The following is a 19,797-nucleotide window of genomic DNA, read 5'->3' as shown; positions in this document are numbered from 1 at the left end:
CAGCAGAAGCACAACCAGGAATTTGGGAAACTGCCAATTTTGTGGCCGCTGCAAATTTTACATCCATTAACAGTAATGGATAGAAATCACAAGAACCACAAACTGAATGCATACTTGAATGCATAATCAGTGCTCCTTGTGATTGGGGGGTGATGGGATTTATCCTTGCCTACAAGAGTAGTTACTGGGGAGACTCAATGTGCCAATAGAATTTATGCCAAGAGCAGATTAGCATTAACTCTCCAAACTGAAGAAACAATTTAGGGAGAAAAGCTTTTTTTTTCTGAATCCCAAATATTTTCACTTAGGCGTCTAATATATATAGTTTGAATCAATTTATCTTTCATATTTGGGTTTGTTTGGATGACCTTTACTCAGTAAGGCAGCAAACTTTTGGTATTTAAGAAAAATGCCATTTATAAATTTGCTGATAATACAACCATTCCAGACAGAATTTCAGATGTTGAGGAAAGGGCGTACAGGAACAAGATATACCAGCTAGCTGAGTGATGTTGCAGCAATAACAGACATCCCACCCTGCAAAAACTCATTTCAGGGAGGTAGCACCATCAATTTGCTGGAGACTCCCGGAACTTCCAGGAGAGGTGGGATGTCTACAATAAAGTAGCTCCTTAGCAGCTAGCCAGCTAGTTTAAATAATGTTAGCTATGCTAATGAACGAATGACACCTGTTAAACTCAGCTCAACATGTCTCTCTCTCTCTCTCTCACTCTCACGCTCTCTCGCTTGCTCTCAAAAAAAATTGATATCCGGGATATTGTGTATAATTTGCGGGCATCAGGGAGCCACTATTAATATGCAGGAGACTCCTGGAACTTCTGGGAGAGGTGGGATGTCTGCAATAATCTTGCTCTCAACGTTAGTAAGACCAAAGAGCTCATTGTGGACTTCAGAAAGGGGAAGACAAGGGTACACAAACCAATCCTCATAGGGAGATCAGAAGTGCAGAGAGTGAGCTATTTCATGTTTCTGTGTATCACTATCTCTGAGGACCTAACCTGAACACAACTGAATGATGCAGCTAAAAAGAAGGCAAGACAGCGGATATATTTCATTAGGAGTTTGAGGAGTTTTGATTTGTCAACTAAACACTACTTCTACAAATGTACCGTGGAAAGCATTCTGACTGGCTACATCACCCTTTGGTATTGGGGGGGGGGGGGTGCGCTACTGTGCAAGATCAAAATATGTTGCAGAAATTTGTAAAAATAGTCAGCTCAGTCATGGGTACAAGCCTCCATAGTATCCAAAGCATCTTCAAGGAGCAGTGCCTTAGGAAGGCAGCATCTATCATTAAGGATCCCCAATACCCAGGTCATGCCCTCTTTACACTTTACATCAGGAAGGAGATACAGAAGCCTAAAGGCACACACTCCGCGATTCAGGATCAGCTTCTTCCCCTCTAACATCTGATTTCTAAATGGATATTGAACCCATGAACACCACTACTTTTTTATTTCTGTTTTTTTGCAATACTTATTTTAACTTAGCTACTTAGTAGACACATATGTACTGCATGAAGCTCAGGTTTTTTTATTCTCTATATTTATTTGTTATGTATTTCATTGTACTGCTGTTGTAACGTTTTCCATAGATGCTGTCTGGCCTGCTGAGTTCCTGTAGCATTTTGTGCGTGATGCTTATGATGAACTTGAAAGCCATGTGCACGGTTCTTTAATAAAATTAATGAAAATAGAACTTCTGCCTGGTTGAGTTTTAATTCCAGCAAATAACTTGCTACCCACTTGGGGAAATTTGCAGAAGTCAATTAATTTATGAAGCATAATTACGACGTAGGAGGAAACCAGAGTGTCTCAAGGAAGGGCACATGATTACTAATCTCTAAACAAACAGGAATGAAAGTCAGGATGAAACCCAGGCCTCTGGACTACAAAGGCGCAGTAATATTTACCATGTCACCGGGCTGCCCGATATAGTTGATCACAGGAATGGCAAGTTGGAGATAGAGGAAAACTGAGCAGAAATTACCAAATGCCTTTTCTCATTCTGAACTGTTTTCCCTGAATATAATACCTCAAAATAAAAGTAATCAATCTAAATATGTTGATAAATGTGGACAAGTATTTGCTATGATGAATATTTGAAGATGGGTCAGGCCATATTTGTTTACTGTAGAGCAGGTGTTCCCAACCCTTTTAATGCCATGGACCAATACTGTTGAGTAAGGGTTTGTGGACCCCAGGTTGGGAATCCTGAGGTAATTCACAATAAAGATTTAAAGATTAAGATTAACTTTATTTCTCACATGTACATCAAAACATACAATGAACTGCATTGTTTGTGTCAACAACCAACATAGTCCCAGGATGTGCTGAGGGCAGCCTACAAGTGTCACCACCCTTCCGATGCCACCATAGTCTGCCCACAGCCTACTAACCCTATCCTGTACATCTTTGGAATTGGGAGAAAATCGGATCTCCTGGAGGAAACCCGCGCAGGCTTGCGGAGAACTCCTGACAGATAGCAACGGGAACTGAACCCTAATATTCCGGTCGTTATGCAAACTGCTACACTACCATAAAGGGAGAAAGGGAAGGCCAGACTTCAGTTCATAGTGGTCTTTGCAAGACAACAAAGTATTTCATTGTTAGTTGTTCATCTATGGTGACCTGTATGGGGAACATCACAGGATAGACTTAAGAGTTATGAGGAGAGGAGCTGAGAGATACACGGGGGGGGGGGTGTTGGGGGGAGAGCATAGGATGGTATACATGATGATCAAATATGTCAAATACGTATTGATTTTTAAATCTTTTCCAGTGTGAAAGAAACAGCTTTAAACTAAATTAATTTAGTTTCCATCTGAGTTTGAACGGCACTCTAATGAGAATGATTTGTTAAGCAAGGAATCAGGCAATGGTTTCTGTTGGTGAAGAGAGCAGAGGATTAATATGTTTTTAGTTGACACACTCTGGTCAATGAGACTAGTTGGATTAAATGCACTAGAGCTGTAGTGTAGAGAATGCAATGCAGGGACTACCCAGTGATTCTATTGGTTGTCAGCTGAGTTCAGAAATTGTACTGGTTTCTCCAGAAGTAAAACAGCCTGTGTCGCCTCTGAGAAGCCATCACTTGTGTTGGTACTAATTGGGGGTGGGAGGTGGAATCAAATTTCCAGCGTCAAATGAGAAAAGGGATCTTTACAATGGGTTAATAGGTATCAAGAAAACATGGTGCAATTGATACTGGAGGTAACCAGGGGAAACTGAGGGGTATGAGTAAGGGACCAGAGGTACAAGGCCGATGTACAGGGAGTGAGGAGGTTGAATAATACATAGATGGGGCTGAAAGACATAGGAGCTGAGGTACTGAAAGCTACAAAAATGAGTTTTCAGAGATTCAGGGTGAGAGATCAGTAAACCCAGGATGTAAGATGCATGGGGAGCATCACAGAGGAGACTAAGAGGGATTGAGGTATTTGGGGGGAGGCATAGGATGGTATACATAGGAAGGATTTATACAGTGGACATGGAGAGATTAATAAGAGGTATACAGGGAGGTATTATCAAACATAGGTTGGGCAAACGTACACAGAGGAATATTATCGAACAGGGTAGGCATGAGATATACAGGGAGATATTATTGAACAGGGATGGACATGAGGTATACAGAGAGATATTATCAAACATAGGCTGGAGATGAGGTATACAGGGAGATATTATCAGACACAGGGTGGACCTGAGGTATACAGGGAGACATTATCAAACAGGGAGTGGACATGAGGTATACAGAGAGGTATCATCAGACATAGGTTGGACATGAGGTATACAGGGAGATATTATCGGACATAGGGTGGACATGAGGTATTCAGGGAGGTATTATCAAACAGGGTTATACATGACGTATACAGAGAGATATTATCAAACAGGAGTAGACATGAGTTATACAGGGAGATATTATCGAACATAGGCTGGAGATGAGGTATATGGGGAGATATTATCAAACCAAGTAAAATATTACCAGACATGGGGTGGGCATGTGGTTTATGGGAAGATGTTATGAGGTACAGATGGAGCTACAAGGTCAACCATGTTGCTTGTGCACTCAAGACCAGGTTCCCAAAAGAGACATTCTAGTTTGGGCTCTGACAAATGAAGATATTGCCAGGAAAACAGAGGAAATGATTCAAGGTGAGCAAAGTGTTCATGAACAAATACAACAACTCCACTGATTCCTTGGGAACAACTGGAAATGGAGAAGGAGAATTCAGGGATAGCACCAAGTACCAGGAGGCCACGACTAGAGTCGACCTAAGCAGCAGAAAGAATAGACCAGCTCTCAAACCGCCCACCACACCCCCACCCCTACGTCAATCCCATATTGCCCCATCCATGGGAGAGTCTTGGGTTCCCTCAATCATCAGCTACCTCAGAAGCCCGCAAAACGCCACCCGGAAAGGAAGGTGATATACTTCGAGGTGGACCGAGATTTGAGTGGGTGCAGGAAGATTCCGAGGAAGGGGAGGAGCTAAAACATGCAAGGGCAGAGGCGAGACACGTCTTGAAGGTGAGCCAGCGGTTAAATAATTAAAACTTACACATTCATGTGTAACTTTTTGTTAAATATTGGCTGTAGGGAGGAGTGGTAGAGACAGGCAGCAGGTGAGAATCATCTTCAAACGCACAGTGTCGATGTCAGGAGCTGGTCAGTGTAGACCTGAGTCAGATCTGGCGTTGACACCGCACTGGCGGCGTTAGAAAGCGATGGCCAAAACTGCAGATTAGGTTTTGATATTGTTTAAAGCGTCAGTCACATGCTCACAGGGCCATGTCTCCATACAAAGCCGTCCTTGTGGTGCCCAGCGCCTGAAGAGGATTAGACGTGAGCCGCTCTCCGCTCTCCCGGCACGCGGTGCATAGTACACGGTAGGTTCTTGAAGATCGTCCGCTCGCTCTGTGAGATCACAAACTGAATGGATATAATTGGCAAACTGAATGAGTATATGTACAGGGTGAAAAAGTTCTACTGTTGTGCTGGGTAGAGGTGTGTTTTTGGATCTCCGATATTTGTGAATGAATCAGCGATGAGCGCACAGCGGACAGGGGAAGCTAGCGTGTAAACTCTGTGTCTGCCTAATACGTGGAAGAACTTGCAATATCATTCAAGAACCACTGAACGCAGGAGACGGAAGAACTGTTTTTTTTTAAAAAGGTAGTGAAGCTATTTTTTTTGTCTGTGGGTCGCTTCGTCCAATTTTGATTTCAGCCCTCAATGAGGCCAACTTTTAACTGCTAAACGGGTGCTTTCCGTTTGCAAAAGACATGTCGGCCAGTCCAGATTAACAATCTGCTGGATAACTTTAGGGGGTCCAGTGGTGTCTGTGGATGTTTCGAATCGAACCCCTGCATCAGGTGTGGGTTAGATGGTCGGAGGTCGCTCCTTGGTTACAATCACGTCAGTTAGCGTGTTTCAGCTTGTCATGGTAAAGTGTAGACCATTGTATCGGGGTGGCGTTTGTGTCAAAGCGAAGAGTGTGAAGAGAGTGTTCAAACTCCTTCCAGCTTCCCCATAAGAGAGAGGGGAAAAATTAACACTTGCGCTAAAATGCAGGAACTTCTTTGCCTGAGTAATGGATTTCCAGTAATTTTCTCGTTGTCCCCTGATGAGGAAAGGACGTGTGGGTACGGACTAAAACTCTACCCCGACTGACCCATCAAACTTCTCTCCTCCCCCGCCCCCCCCCCCCGAAATCCACTTGTCCATTCACTGGAGTTTTTCATTTCCATGTTTTAAAATAACTTTAAAGGCAGTCAGGAAAACTTCAATTTAAACGGTATCTCCGATGCCCAAACGCAGGTACACGGTCCCATCAAAAGCTCCACAGCAGGTGTTAATTGAAGGGTAAAGGCTTTGCCATGGGGAACGTTTCTGAGGGAGAGGTAAATAGGAGAGGAAATCAGTGTCTTAGCTCGTCCTATCCCTAGTGCAGATGAATCACAGTGTTTAAATAAATCACTTCATCCTGAAAGGAATTCTAAAATATTCTCAAACAGGTTAGAAATTGAATCCACACGTATGCAGTCCTGCAAAGGGATTTGTTAGTTTTCAAATTGAGGCAATGCAGATTCACCAGATTTATCTCTGCATTGCATACAGAGGCTGATTAGTTACCTACTAGAGATTAAAACAACTGAGATTTGCATATAATATATGGAATTTATAATAACAAGAACACTCTTGGCAAAATATACTCTGAAAGAAAATGAAAGAATCTTAACAGAGTGGGTTTGAAAATAATGTTTTATTTTGTGAAATGGCTCCAGAGACCAAAGAACATAGTTCAATTCTTCATCCTTAAGTCCATTCAAAAGATGAAAATGTACTATAAGGTTGTCTTCTCCTGCAGGAACCTGGAACTAGTAAGTATAGAGTCAGGATAAGGATCCGGTCATTTAAGACCAGGATAAGATGTACATTCTTCAAACAGATAGTTGTAAGTCTTTAGCTGAGAAGGATACGGAGTTTCATTTTTTGAGTATAATCAAGACTGAGGTCAATGGATTTGGAATGTCTTTTGAAGTGCTTTACAAGTGCTGTTGCCACAATTTTGTGGTAATCATAATCATAATTGGTGGCTGATAATTCTGCACAAGAAAATGCCATCTACACTCCACCAAGGGATGGGATTGCAAAGATATTGTCCTTCTGGTTTGTTTAGTTAATTCATAAGCACCTTTTTAATTGCAAGCAGTTGTAAGGAGTGATGATTGCATTCCCTCCACCTCACAATATCAAGGGACATTTTTCCAGAGACCAGGGCTTACCTTTTTTGTTGTCAAGTACTGAGTAACCAAGCAGAAATTCTGCAGTTCAAGCATCAAGGGTGGTCTTTCCAAATTCAATAACAATAAATTCTCCACATCTTTATTGTGTACTTATGTTCACCTGGGGAAAAGTGGAGCTAAAAGTAGCCTCATTAGTTAATAAAATGTCTTATAAATAATAAACCTCATATCCTTCCTACAAATCACTTTCAAAATGATGAAACATATTTTCACTGAATCCACCCTTCCCTTAGTTTTACTGTTTTGCTTTCAATCACAAATGGAAAGAGATTTGGTGCGCTCAGTTTCATTCAAAATATCTCAGTGTTTTGGCAATAGTTGGTAATCTGGTTTAGTGCAAGCTTGTTGATATTATTTATTAAAGATGTAACTATGTTTTTTTTCTTTGGAGTCAGTAGAAGAAAAAAGTTGCTCTTAAGCAATGCTTTTAACATCTCCTCAATATATCCAAAGCACCTCATTGCTTGGGTAACTTTGCAGGAAATTCAGCAATCAGTTTACACACAGGTTCCACAAAAGGGATGCAAAAAGAGATTGGGAGTCCTCATGCAGGATTCTCAAAAAGTTAATTTGCAGGTTGAGTCGGAGGTAAGGAAGACAAATGCAATGTTAACATTCATTTTGAGAGGATTATAATATAAAAAGCAAGGATGGAATGATGAGACTTTATAAGGCATTGGTGTAAGACCACATTTGGAGTACTGCAAGCAGTTTACAGTCCCAATATCTAAGAAAGGATGTGCTGGTATTGGAGTGTTTCTAGAGGAGGCTTACAAGAAAGATCCCAGGAATGAAAGGGTTAACATATGAGGAGAGTTTGATGGATCTGGGCCTGTACTTGGTGGAATTTAGATGAATGAAGTTGACAGATTTCATTGAAATCTATCAAATATTGAACTGCCCAGAGAGCGTAGTCATGGCAAGGATGTTTGCAATAGTGGGAGAGTCTAGGACATAAAGGCAAGGCCTTAGAATAGAAGGATGTCCCTTTAGAACAGAGCTAAGAAGAATTTCTTGAGCCAGAAGTTGCTGAATCTGTGGAATTCATTGCCACAGATGGTAAGTCATTAGGTAAATTTAAAACAGAGATTGATAGGTTCTTCATTAGTAAGGGAGTTATGGGAGGAAGGCAGGAGAATGGGGCTGAGAGGGAAAATAAAATCAATTATGATCACTTGTCTCAGTGGGCCAAATGGCCTAGTTCTTCTCCTATATCTTAACGTCTATTTACTAAAGGGTTCAAGAAATCTGGTAATCAGTTGGAAAGGTTATTTACAATTGGCAGTTATATTGAGTGTTGGGAAACACATGTATTCCTGACTTTTGAGTTCTCATTGTTTCAATTCCATTTTCATTTTCACTCACCCCTAATTTACTAATCTCTTCCAGGCTTAGAGCCCACTGAGTTATCTATAGAAGTCTAATCTGGCTTTTAATCGTCCCAAATTTAATCACCACTATTTTGAGATGGAGTTCCAGCTTCCAAAGTCCAAAGCTAAGAAATTTCCTTTCTATATACCTCTATCTCTATGCTCCTTAAAACTGATCAAGCATATGATCATCTGCCCTAACATCTCCTCAGGTAGTTTGGTTTCAGTATTTTTGATGATATCCCTATAAGTCTCTCTGAGGTATTTTTATTATGCTGATAGAGACATGGGGGTCCATAAGACCATAAGACAAAGGAGCAGAAGTCAGCCATTCGGCCCATCGAGTCTGCTCCACCATTGTATCATGAGCTGATCCATTCTCCCATTTAGTCCCACTTCCCCGCCTTCTCACCATAACCTTTGATGCCCTGGCTACTCAGATACCTATCAATCTCTGCCATAAATACACCCAATGACTTGGCCTCCACTGCCACCTGTGGCAACAAATTCCATAGATTCACCACACTCTGGCTAAAAAATTTCTTCGCATCTCTGATCTGAATGGGTGCCCTTCAATTCTTAAGTCATGCCCTCTCATATTAGACTCCCCCATCATGGGAAACAACTTTGCCACATCGACTCTATCCATGCCTTTCAACATTCGAAATGTTTCTATGAGGTCCCCCCTCATTCTTCTAAACTCCAAGGAATACAGTCCAAGAGCAGACAAACGTTCCTCATATGTTAACCCTCTCATTCCCGGAATCATTCTAGCGAATCTTCTCTGTACCCTTTCCAACGTCAGCACATCCTTTCTTAAATAAGGAGACCAAAACTGGTCATGGAACAATAAAGCATGGATCCAGACACTTGGGCCCAACAAGTCCATGCTAATCATGGTGCCCGATAAATTAGTCCCAAATTCCTGCATTCGGTCCATTTTCCTCTAGGTCCTTCCCTGCCATGTTCCTATCGAAGTGCTTCTTAAATGATATTATTGTACCGGCCTCGACCATTTCCTCTGACAGACTATTCCATATACTCACCACCCTTTGCATGGAAAAAGTTGCCCCTCATGTCCCTTTTAAATCTTTTCCCTGTCACCTTAACATCAGTAAGACAAAGGAGATTGTGAAGGAGCTTAGGAAGACTAAACCTACACTGCTCTTCGTTACTATTGATGGTGAAGACGTGGACAAGGTGAGGACCTACAAGTACCTGGGGGTGAACCTGGATGACCAATTTGAGTGGAGCACCAACACATAGGTTGTGTACAAGAAGGGCCAGAGACGCCTGTACTTCCTGAGGAGACTTAGGTTTTTGGAGTATGCAGGCCTCTCCTTCACATGTTCCACCAGTCTGCTGTCGCCAGTACAATCTTCTAGGTGGTGGTGTGCTGGGGCAATGGCATCAACATGGGTGTTGCCAACAGGCTCAATAAGCTGATTAGAAAGGCTGACTCTGCTATAGGAGTCAAACTGGACAAACTGGAGGCTGCGGTAGAACAGAGATGATGAAAGGCATTGATCGTGTGGATAGTCAGAGGCTTTTTCCCAGGGCTGAGACGGCTGCCACAAGAAGGCACAGGTTTAAGGTGCTTGGGAGTAGGTACAGAGGAGATGTCAGGGGTAAGTTTTTTACGCAGAGAGTGGTGAGTGCATGGAATGGGTTGCGGCAACGGTGCTGGAGGCAGATACGATAGGGTCTTTTAAGAGACTTTTGGATAGGTACACGGACTTTAGAAAAATAGAGGGCTATGGGTAACCCTAGTAATTTCTAAGGTAGGGATGTGTTCGGCACAACTTTGTGGGCCGAAAGGCCTGTATTGTGCTGTAGGTTTTCTATGTTTCTATGTTTCTAAAGGATCCTATGGAAAATCTTGGCAATTCTGGGCAATGTTTCTCACCCTCTGTATGCCGCCTTGGCTGAACAGAGGAGCACTTTTAGTAATTGACTAAGACAACTGTGCTGCTCCAAAGAGTGGTATATGAGGTCATTCTTACCCTAGGCCATTAGGCTCTATAATGAGTCAACCTATAGCCAGGGAAGTGATGGCCCCATCCTGTTAGATTGTTTGAGGTAACTTATTTTTATTCTTTCTTACTTCTCTTCTAATATTTGTATGTTTGTTTATTTGTGACAATGTAATTTTCTATCAGATCAATAAAGTATCTGCCTATCTATCTTAACTCTATGACCCTGTGCTTTGAAACTCCCCCTACCCTGGAGACCCATCCGTATTATCTATGCCTCTCATAATTTTAAACATTTCTTTAAGATCACCCCTTACTTTCCAACATTTCAAAGAATAAAGACCTCACCAGTCCAACCTCTCAATATGACTCAGGCCGTCTTAAATCTTTTCAGCACTCCTTCCAGTTTAACTACATCCCTCCTATAACAGGATGAACAAAGCTATATACACAGTACACAAAGTACAGCCTCATCAATGACTTATACTGTATAATTGCAATATATATAGTCCCAAATCCTGTAGTCAGTGCCGTAACTAATGAAGGCCAGCATGCTGAGTGCCTTCCTCATCACCCTGTCTACCTGTGATGTTGTGCTCACTGAATTATGCACTTGTACTTGAAAGTCCTCTAGCCCATTACATTCCCTAGTGTATCACTATTCATAGTATAAGTTCTGCGCAGGTTTGACTTGCCAAAGTGCATCACCCCATACCAATCTGTATTGAAATCTATTTGCCACTCCTTGGCTCACTCCCTAACTAATCAAAATCCCCTGTAATCTGTGATCATCCTCAAATTTACTTATCAAGTTTTGTGCATTTACATCCAAATCATGAATGCAATTAATGAATAACAAGGGCTCAGACACTGAGAAACAACCTTCAACCAACCCTCCACTTCCTACCTCTGAGCCAATTTTGAATCCACCTTACTAGCTCTTCCTGGATTCCATGGTGATTCCATAAATTCAATGTTGCCATTGTTGAACATCTTCTCCTTTTGTGTCACTTTAGCTTCTGCCTTCTCTGTTGTGTTGGGCATGTGGCCAGGTGGTTAAGGCATTCGTCTAGTGATTTGAAGGTCACTAGTTCGAGTCTCAGCTGTGGCAGAGTGTTTGTGTCCTTGAGCAAGGCACTTAACCACACATTGCTCTAGTGTCTGTGCGAGGAGTGGTGCCCCACACAGACTTCCAACCTGCACCTTGTAAGGCATGAAAATGCCCGACGCAGGCCTCTCGTGTTCTGAGTCGACGTTCCCTCCCCTTCTCTGTTGACCATCTTCCATATCGATGAGGTGAAATTGTACTTATTAATGGGGATCCAACTTGCAATATCTTGTCTGTTTTGATATACTGTAGATAGAGGAGAATGACATTAGCATCTGCAGTAGTTCTGCTCCATGGGACAACTCTTGCAAGAACTACATTGAGCAGTTTGGAATAAATTCATCAGCTACATTTCCACAGCCCTCCAGCAGAGAATTCCAAAAATTCCCACTCCCTTGATGAAGAAATTTCTCCTCATCTCAGTCCTAAATGCTAAGATATGACTCTTGATTTTAGACTCATTAGCCAGTGAAACATCCTTACTGTTCAGCTTGTCTAATTTCATAAGGAACATTTAAGTTTCAATGAGGTATCCTTTCATTCCTCTAGAAAACAAGCTGATTCCATTCAATCTATCCTCATTAGTTATCCCTAGAACCAGCTAGCAAATCTTTACAGCATTCCCTCCACGGCTGGTATAGACTTGCTTAGATAAGCATACAATAGTCTCGGTGCAGTGTCACCAGTGCCTTGTACAATTTCAGTAAGTTATCTTTACTGTTGTAAGAGGCAACATATCATTTGCTTTCCCAATTGTTTGCAACAGTTGCTTGTCAGCTTTCATTGACTTGGGTACAAGGACTACTGAGCCCATATGAACATCAGCATTATGCAATCTCTCCCCATTTACAAAATACTTTGTTTTCCTGGTTTGTACTGTCAAGTGGGTAACTTGATATTTCTTCCACATTATACTGGATCTGCTATATTCTTGCCCTCTCAGCTTGTCTGTATTTCCTTGAACCCTCTTTACATGCCTCTTCCCGCCCACAGTACCCATTTGCTTTGTTGAGCTTAGTGAGAGGCGATTAGAAAGGACACTAACAAAGTTGCAAAGTACAGCCAAGCAGCATAGCAGCTAGTGCTATCACTTTACATCACCAGCGATCACTGATCGGTGCTTGATTCCTGCTGCCATCTGTTAAGGAGCTTGTACATTCTCCCTGTGACCTTTTGGGTTTCATCCAGGTGTCCTGAAGAAGGATCGTGACCTGAAATGTTGACTGTTTACTCGTTTCTATAGATGACTGCCTGACCTGCTGAGTTCCACGAGCATTTTCGTGTGCTGCTTTGGATTTCCAGCATCTGCAGATTTTCTCATGTTTTGTGTGTTGCTTCATCCGAATGTTCCGATTTCCTCCTACATTTTACAGGTATACAGTTAGAGTCAGGGTTAGTAGGTTGTGAACATGCCAGGATAGCACTAGAAACATGGCGACTTGTGGGCACTTGTGGGCTGCCCCCGAGCACAATCCTCGCAGATTTGATTTGACGCAAGTCATGCGTTTCACTGCGCATTTCCATGCTTCAATGTCCATGTAATAAGTAAAGCTAACTTCTTTATCTTTACTGACAACCTGTTTGATCACTGTGCTCAAATGATTGCCTTCAGGAAGACAATATGCTTCTTTCAAAGTTGTTGGTCCTCTAGCAGCAATTGACATCCACTGTAGTGTGTGCCCCTGTGAACAGTCTGAAGAGCACAGAGCCCTGTGCTTTTGAGTTGATGAATGAACTAAATGCATCTAAGTACAGATCTCTCTAAACTTTCTGCTGAAAGAGTCATTTCAGCAGGACGTAGGCAAGGTCATGTCCCCTGCTGCACCATCAAAGTAGGCTCAAGGAGAAGATAAGATTCTGAGGATGTTTTCCCACTGCCGTCCAGCTTACATCTAATTGCCCGCTAGATGACTCCAGTTGCAAGATATTTTGCCAATTAGTATCAACTATCTGATGAGGGGGAAAACCCCAAATGGACTCATTCTCTCCACTCTCTTTACAAATTAAAGCTAATTTTACTTCAATCATAATCTGAAGGAATTCCTCCAGCACTCCTTCACTTGGGAATGATAAGAAAAGGGTTCAAGCGAAGATCAGTTCCACCTGCAAGGGTGTCCCGTGTCCTCCTAGTTAACTGGGTATTTCAACCTTTTGTAGAGGCTCAGCATGTGTGGTAATATTTTGTGGGGCTTCCATACACCACCTAAGGCAGCCGTACACAAAAATGGTTGCCTGAGTTATTGCAATATGGGTATAAATCCTGAAGATACATACCCCACCAGTATTGTTTTTGAATAGCTTCACTAGAAGTTCTGCAGTGTTTTAAAAAGATGGTTCACTGTCACCTTCTCCAGAGCAAATACAAAAAGAAAGAAATAATAATAAATAAATAAGCAATAAATATCAAGAACATGAGATGAAGAGTCCTTGAAAGTGAGTCCATTGGTTGTGGGGCAAGTGACGGATTGAGGGATAGTAACTTTCTGTGCCGTGAGAAGAGAGCATATCCCGCATGCTGGGGCAGCGGGTCCCTAATAATGGATACTGTTTTCCTGCGACAGCATTTCCTGTAGATGTGCTCAATGTTTGGGAGGACTTTACCTGTGTTGGGCTGGGCTGTATTTAATACTTCTTTTAGGATTTTCCTTTCAATGGCATTGGTGTTTCCATACCAGGCTGTGATGCAGCCAGTCACACTGCACATCTGTAGAAATTTGTCAAAATTTTAGCCGTCCACATACCCCTAAGGAAGCAAAGGTGCTGTCGTGCTTTCTTCATAATTGCACTTATGTGCTGGGCCCGGGACACGTCCTCAAAAATGATAACACAGAACTGAATGGATGAATAAGTAAACCTTTTCAGAAGGTGCAAAAGTGAGGTAGAAATCTGGAAAACTACATACTGGTGCATATTGTTTGTTACAATAAATTGAGAGATGAGAAGGTTGGCGAACGTTGACACAGCTTGATCCCTGATACAACATATGCTCAGTCCACAAGATAAGAAAAACAATATTATCATGTTAATGAGCAATAGGTCAGGGCCAGTATGTTGATATAGTCTGTGTCTGTGGCAGAAATTCTGGGGGAGGGAATACCAAGCAATCACAGCCAATACCAAACTGTGGGAGGTACCAGTGACGATGAAAGTCAGTGCATCACAGTTTGGCAGCCTTGGGATCGTGTGAGTATATTATAAAGTCCTGTGGAATTTGGTCACTGTGTCACACTATAAATAATGTCAGGGGTTGCATGGTTTAATCTGTGTAGAGCACTCTAGGGAGTCTAGGAGATTGCATGAGTGTTTGTGTACTTTGAACTTTGAACATTGTAGGCAATGTCAGGGATTGCAAGAGCAAGTAAGTATATTACACTGTGGAGATCTTCAGGGGTTACATGTGTTGGTCTGTGTATCAGAGTTCAGATTATCTCAGGGATAAAAACAGTCTGTTACACAATGTTCTGCTTCAAATGATACATTAGAAAATCTGTGCATCATGTTGTTGTCAACAAGAGTGTGTATATATTATACTATAGGCAAAATCTACCCACAGCCTTCTTGTGTATTCATCACATGCTTTCAATTTAAGATAATGAGCATACTTAGCCAAAGATACATCTGTTCAATATGTCAGTTGTTTCACTAATTTTATGACATTCTTGCCATTAACCATCTATGTTTCTAACATTCTGCCTAGATCAAGGAGAGAAAACACACATCTTTTGGCAGTCAACAATTATTTATTTTCAAAAAGCTATTCGGCATCTACAAGTGCTAATCCACACTCTCTCTCTTCAGTGATAGATGTTTTTGTAATAGCAGTTCTTTGTTGATATGATATTTAGCATATTTTTCATACATTTGCAAACCAAGAGATTAAAATTACATGACTGCCTCTTTTCCATTGTAACTCTTAATTGAAATAGGGTGAGATCACAATGTCAATTCTTTAGAAAAGGTGACAGCGGGAAGTTCTTTGTGCAGGCTTATGGCAGTAACACTAAGCAAAGTTGACTTTACACTTCCCATTAAGTCTTCTGTTCAGTGTAAGTTCAATACAGAGAAATGTTATCAATACGGTACACCACGAAAGCTCCTGCAGCAGGTAGAGTGTTGGTTAGATATTCAGTAAAAATCTTGCTGTACCACCCCATAAAATATTCTCAGGGCAAGGATGCTTCAGGAGAGATGCAGAGTAGTACACCCTCTACACAGTATCAAGAGCTTCCAAGAGATCCAGTGGAATGCTTGCTCTACATTGTCCTATGCAACACTTAGGTTGGATAAGAACATGCTTTGGATAATAAATCTTGCTGTTGGGCAGATACCCTCAAACAGAAGGGCCCATAATATGAAAGAGGTTTCTTCCATTTTCCAATATCAGTCAGTGTTATCAGTTGACATAACAGTATGTTCATCGGCAGAACTTCCTGATTCTTAAAAGTTTAATTTAAGTAATTTAAGTATTAGAACACTATGAACTTGGGAAGAACATGGATAACAGGTGGTTTAATGGTTCAGAATTCAAGATTATTTAATCTACAGCTAGATTTATCGTTTTTTTTGTGCTGCATTGGATCCTGAGTAACAATTATCTCATTCTCCTTTACATTTGTGTGCAGTTTTGAATCTTGAATTCAAATAATTCAAAATAAAACAAAATAAAAATGGAAAATGCTGACAATGCGCAGTAGTACTGGCAGCATCGTGTTACAGCAGTGTATGCCTGTTGATATCTTGGTGTTGCTGAATGCAAGCCCAGACTACTTTAGTGCCTGAGGAGGTGTAAATGTAAACAAGTTTTCTGTATTCCCATTCTGACCTTATATCAGAAGGAGAGTGAAGCAGTTTGATCTGGTTGGTTCTAAGAAATTTCCCGAAGAACTTGTGATGTTCTAGGCTAATGGGATTCGTCTCCTACATCTTGAGCAATTATGCTGTGAACAAGCCTGTATAGCTTTCCTGATTCCCGTTAGCATTGAAAAGGTAAATTCATCATCAAAAATATCATCTTTGATCAACTAGCCATAACTGCAATTAACCACATCTGTTTTCCGAAATCTAGAACAACAAGGACAGAAACTAACTCTTCTATGGTTTTTAAGGAGCACTTTGAAAGATGAAACAGCAGTGGTAAGGTGGAGAGTCTTCAAGAGAAGTATCAAATAGATCAATGTTGCTAATCAATTAGCTCTCAATGATGAAGCAGTTAAAAGTAATCATGCTCTAGTGGCCAAAATTGTATTGGAATTGTACAGTTGGAGAAAGTAACTAAGATACGGATGGCAAAATGATGTAATAATTTATGGAATTAACAGAAATTGATACCCCACCCAGATCATCTTCTTCCAATGCAATTCCTCAGTTTGGAGGATAACTCCTTCCTCTTCTGGTTCTGTGGGTTCTGCAACAAGTGATGGGACCAATATGATGTCTGCATACTCTTCATGAGGGGCAGGAGATGAATGCTGGGGCTACCAAATGGGATATGTGAGGGTTTATGCTCCTCCTGCAGTTCATGCTGAGCTTCTGTGTGTTTCCAGTGCATGAGCTTACTGCCTGAATGTTTGTTCTCCACTTTGGGAATGGAGGGAGGCAGAAGAAGGGAAATAATAGGCCAGTTAGCCTGACTTCAGTGGTTGGGATGATGTTGGAGTCCATTATTAAAGATCAGATTTTGGGGTACTTGGAAGCACATGATCAAATAAGGCAAAATCAGCATGGTTTCCTTAAAGGGAAATCTTGCCTGACAAACTTTTTGGAATACTTTAAGGAAATAACAGGCAAGATAGACAAGTTGTTTACTTGGATTCTTAGAAAGTCTTTGACAAGGTGCTGCACTTGAGGTTGCGAAACAAGATATAAGCATGTGGTATTATAGAAAAGATACCAGCACGGACAGAAGATTGGCTGACTGGAAGGAGGCCTGAAGAGTCTTATAGGGAGCCTTTTCTGGTTGGCTGCCTGTGATTTGTGGTGTTCCACAGGTGTTGTTGTCAGTTCCGCTACTTTCCACATTGCATGTTAATGATCTGGATGACAGAATTGATGGCTTTGTGGCCAAGTTTATGCATGATATAATGGAATATAACATAGGGAAGTGTATAGTCATGCATTTTGGTAGAAGGAATAAATAGGGAATGAATTCAGAAATTGGAGGTATGCAAAGACTTGGGAGCCCTAGTTCAGGATTTACTAAAGGTTAATTTGTAGTTTGAGTTGTTAGTTAGGAAGGTAAATGCAGTGTTAGCATTTATTTTGAAAGGACCTAAATATAAAAACAAGAATGTAGTGTTGAGGCTTTATAAGGAATTGGTCAGACTGCAATTGGAGTATTATGAGCAGTTTTGGGTCCCATATCTAAGAAAGGATGTGCTGTCATGGGAAACGGTCCAGATGATGTTCACAAGAATGATCCCAGGACTGAAAGTGTTAATGTATGGAAAGCATTTAATGGCTCAGGGTATGTACCCACTGGCATTTAGAAGAACGAGGGGTAATCTCATTGAATCCTCTTGAATATTGAAAAACCTAGCTAGGGTGGATGTGCAGAGAATATTTCAAATAGTGGAGGGCTCTAGGACCAGAATCAAAGGATATCCCGTTGAATAGAGAAGGAAACAGAGAAGAGGAGGAATTTCTTTATCCAGAGGGTGGTGAATCAGTGGAATTAATTGCCACAGATGGCTGTGGAGCCCAAGTCATTGGCTATATTTAAAGTGAAGCTTGATAGGTTCTTGATTAGTGAGGGCATCGAAGGTTACAGGGAGAAGACAGGAGAATGAGGTTGAGAGGGTAACTAAATGAGCCACAATTGAATGGCGGAGCGGTGTCGATAGGATGACTGGCCTAATTCTACTCCAATATCTTATGGTCTTATGTGTTAGGGATTTCCAGGTGTCAGCATAGATTTCAATGGGTCATTTGAATAGCTTTCAACCTTTTGCTCTTTCTACCTGCTAGTTATTGCATGGTAGAATCCAGAATACTTTTTCTGTTTCTAGAGTCTCTTGGCAGACATGTGTTGATAGAACCTACGCAACAGAGTTGACTGAGTGTAAAAAAAATTGGATAATTGGCCTAGTATTTTTGCTCTGGGAGAAATCACATCCACCATAAATGGATTGACACAAATAAAATGTCAACATTAGCCTGGCACGGTGTACCTCATTTAACTAGGAAGCACCATATACAGTACATGGCAAGAAAATGTTTGCCCTGCATAGATATTTGTTTTATGTTTCAAAAACATAAGCAAAAATGTAACGCAATGTCAGTGAACAAAAAACATTCATTTATTTTATTTTTGGCGTTATCGACTTGCTAATGGGTTTCACAGGGTTTGAGTTTGTACATGACGGGAATTATTGTGGGCTGTAGCTTTCAAAGTATCCAAGACATCTTCAAGGAGCGGTGTTTCAGGAAGATCCATCATCAAGTATCGCCACCACCAAGGACATTCCACTTCAGGAGGTATGGGAGCCTGAAGGCACGCACTCAGTGATTCAGGAAGTTTCCCCTCTGCCATCTGATTCCTAAATGGACGTTGAACCCATGAACACTACCAAACTACTTTTTTAAAAATTTGTTTTTGTTTTTGCACTACATATTTTAATTTAACTATTTAATGTACTATATATATATATTTACTATAATTTAGCTTTTTTTCTATATTTATCATGTATTACATTGTGCTGCTGCCACAAGGTTAACGTTTCACAACATATGCCGATGATATTAAACCCGAGTCTGATTAAGAAATCTTTTAATGAATCACCAGATTTAGAAGTTGTGTGAAGGAGGAGCATGAGCAATGTGTTTAATTCTCCTTGTCTGTTCTTTATGTGACATTCCAAATGCTCACTATTCCTGGAGCTGCTAGATGACTTAAATCTTCAGTTGGAGCTTCAGAGATCTTTAGTTCAAATCTACAGCACTCTTGTTGTTAAAGTGGCATCTCTCACTAAGTATAGTAATGGGAGAACTTGAGAAACTAAGGGAAAAAAAACAGGTGCATGTCTAAAATAAGAACAGCTGTCAACCAGCATCAGAAACTCAAACTGAAGGAATTAACATAAAATGAAGTGAGGAATCTTGCTGGTAAGGCAGGACAAGTCTGTTCTATGTTAAGTCCCAAAATAGTACGCCTAATCCTTAGTGAACAAGTCCTGATATTACCTACCTTACTCACAGTCCTGAACAACATGCCCAACCCATTGTGTGCAAGCCTGCTCTATGCCATACCAGTTCCATAGCACGCATCTGCAGCTGCTGAATCAGCTCCGAATGTAGCTCGCTGTCAGAGATGTCAAGTTGCTATTTGTCTGGAAGAAGGAAGGAAGGGAGCAGCAGCAGCCAGCCTGAACCTTATTTTTAACACAATATTGACAAACCCACCCAGGAGAAGTTTTGATCTGATTTGGAGTTCACTGCCTAAATATATTTTGGAGTTCAGAAAGGTGGGGTGCCCATGAATGTTGTCAAGTCCAAAATACTTTATTCACTTTCACATGACCATA

At 41.2% G+C, this 19,797-nt stretch overlaps 1 protein-coding gene across 1 annotated transcript in view; it reads left to right on the top strand.

The window, feature by feature from the left end:
- Window positions 1-4,472: 4,472 nt before the first annotated feature.
- Window positions 4,473-19,797, top strand: part of slc16a4 (solute carrier family 16 member 4) — a 102,261-nt gene continuing 86,936 nt past the window's right edge. Inside the window, exon 1 of the mRNA XM_072278676.1 lies at window positions 4,473-4,548. The gene's annotated coding sequence lies outside the window, so the exon portion shown is untranslated. The remainder of the gene's footprint in view (window positions 4,549-19,797) is intronic.

The sequence above is a fragment of the Mobula birostris genome, chromosome 14 (assembly GCF_030028105.1).
Source record: "Mobula birostris isolate sMobBir1 chromosome 14, sMobBir1.hap1, whole genome shotgun sequence".
Taxonomy (NCBI): domain Eukaryota; kingdom Metazoa; phylum Chordata; class Chondrichthyes; order Myliobatiformes; family Myliobatidae; genus Mobula; species Mobula birostris.
This window is presented reverse-complemented; position numbering and strand designations above follow the sequence as displayed.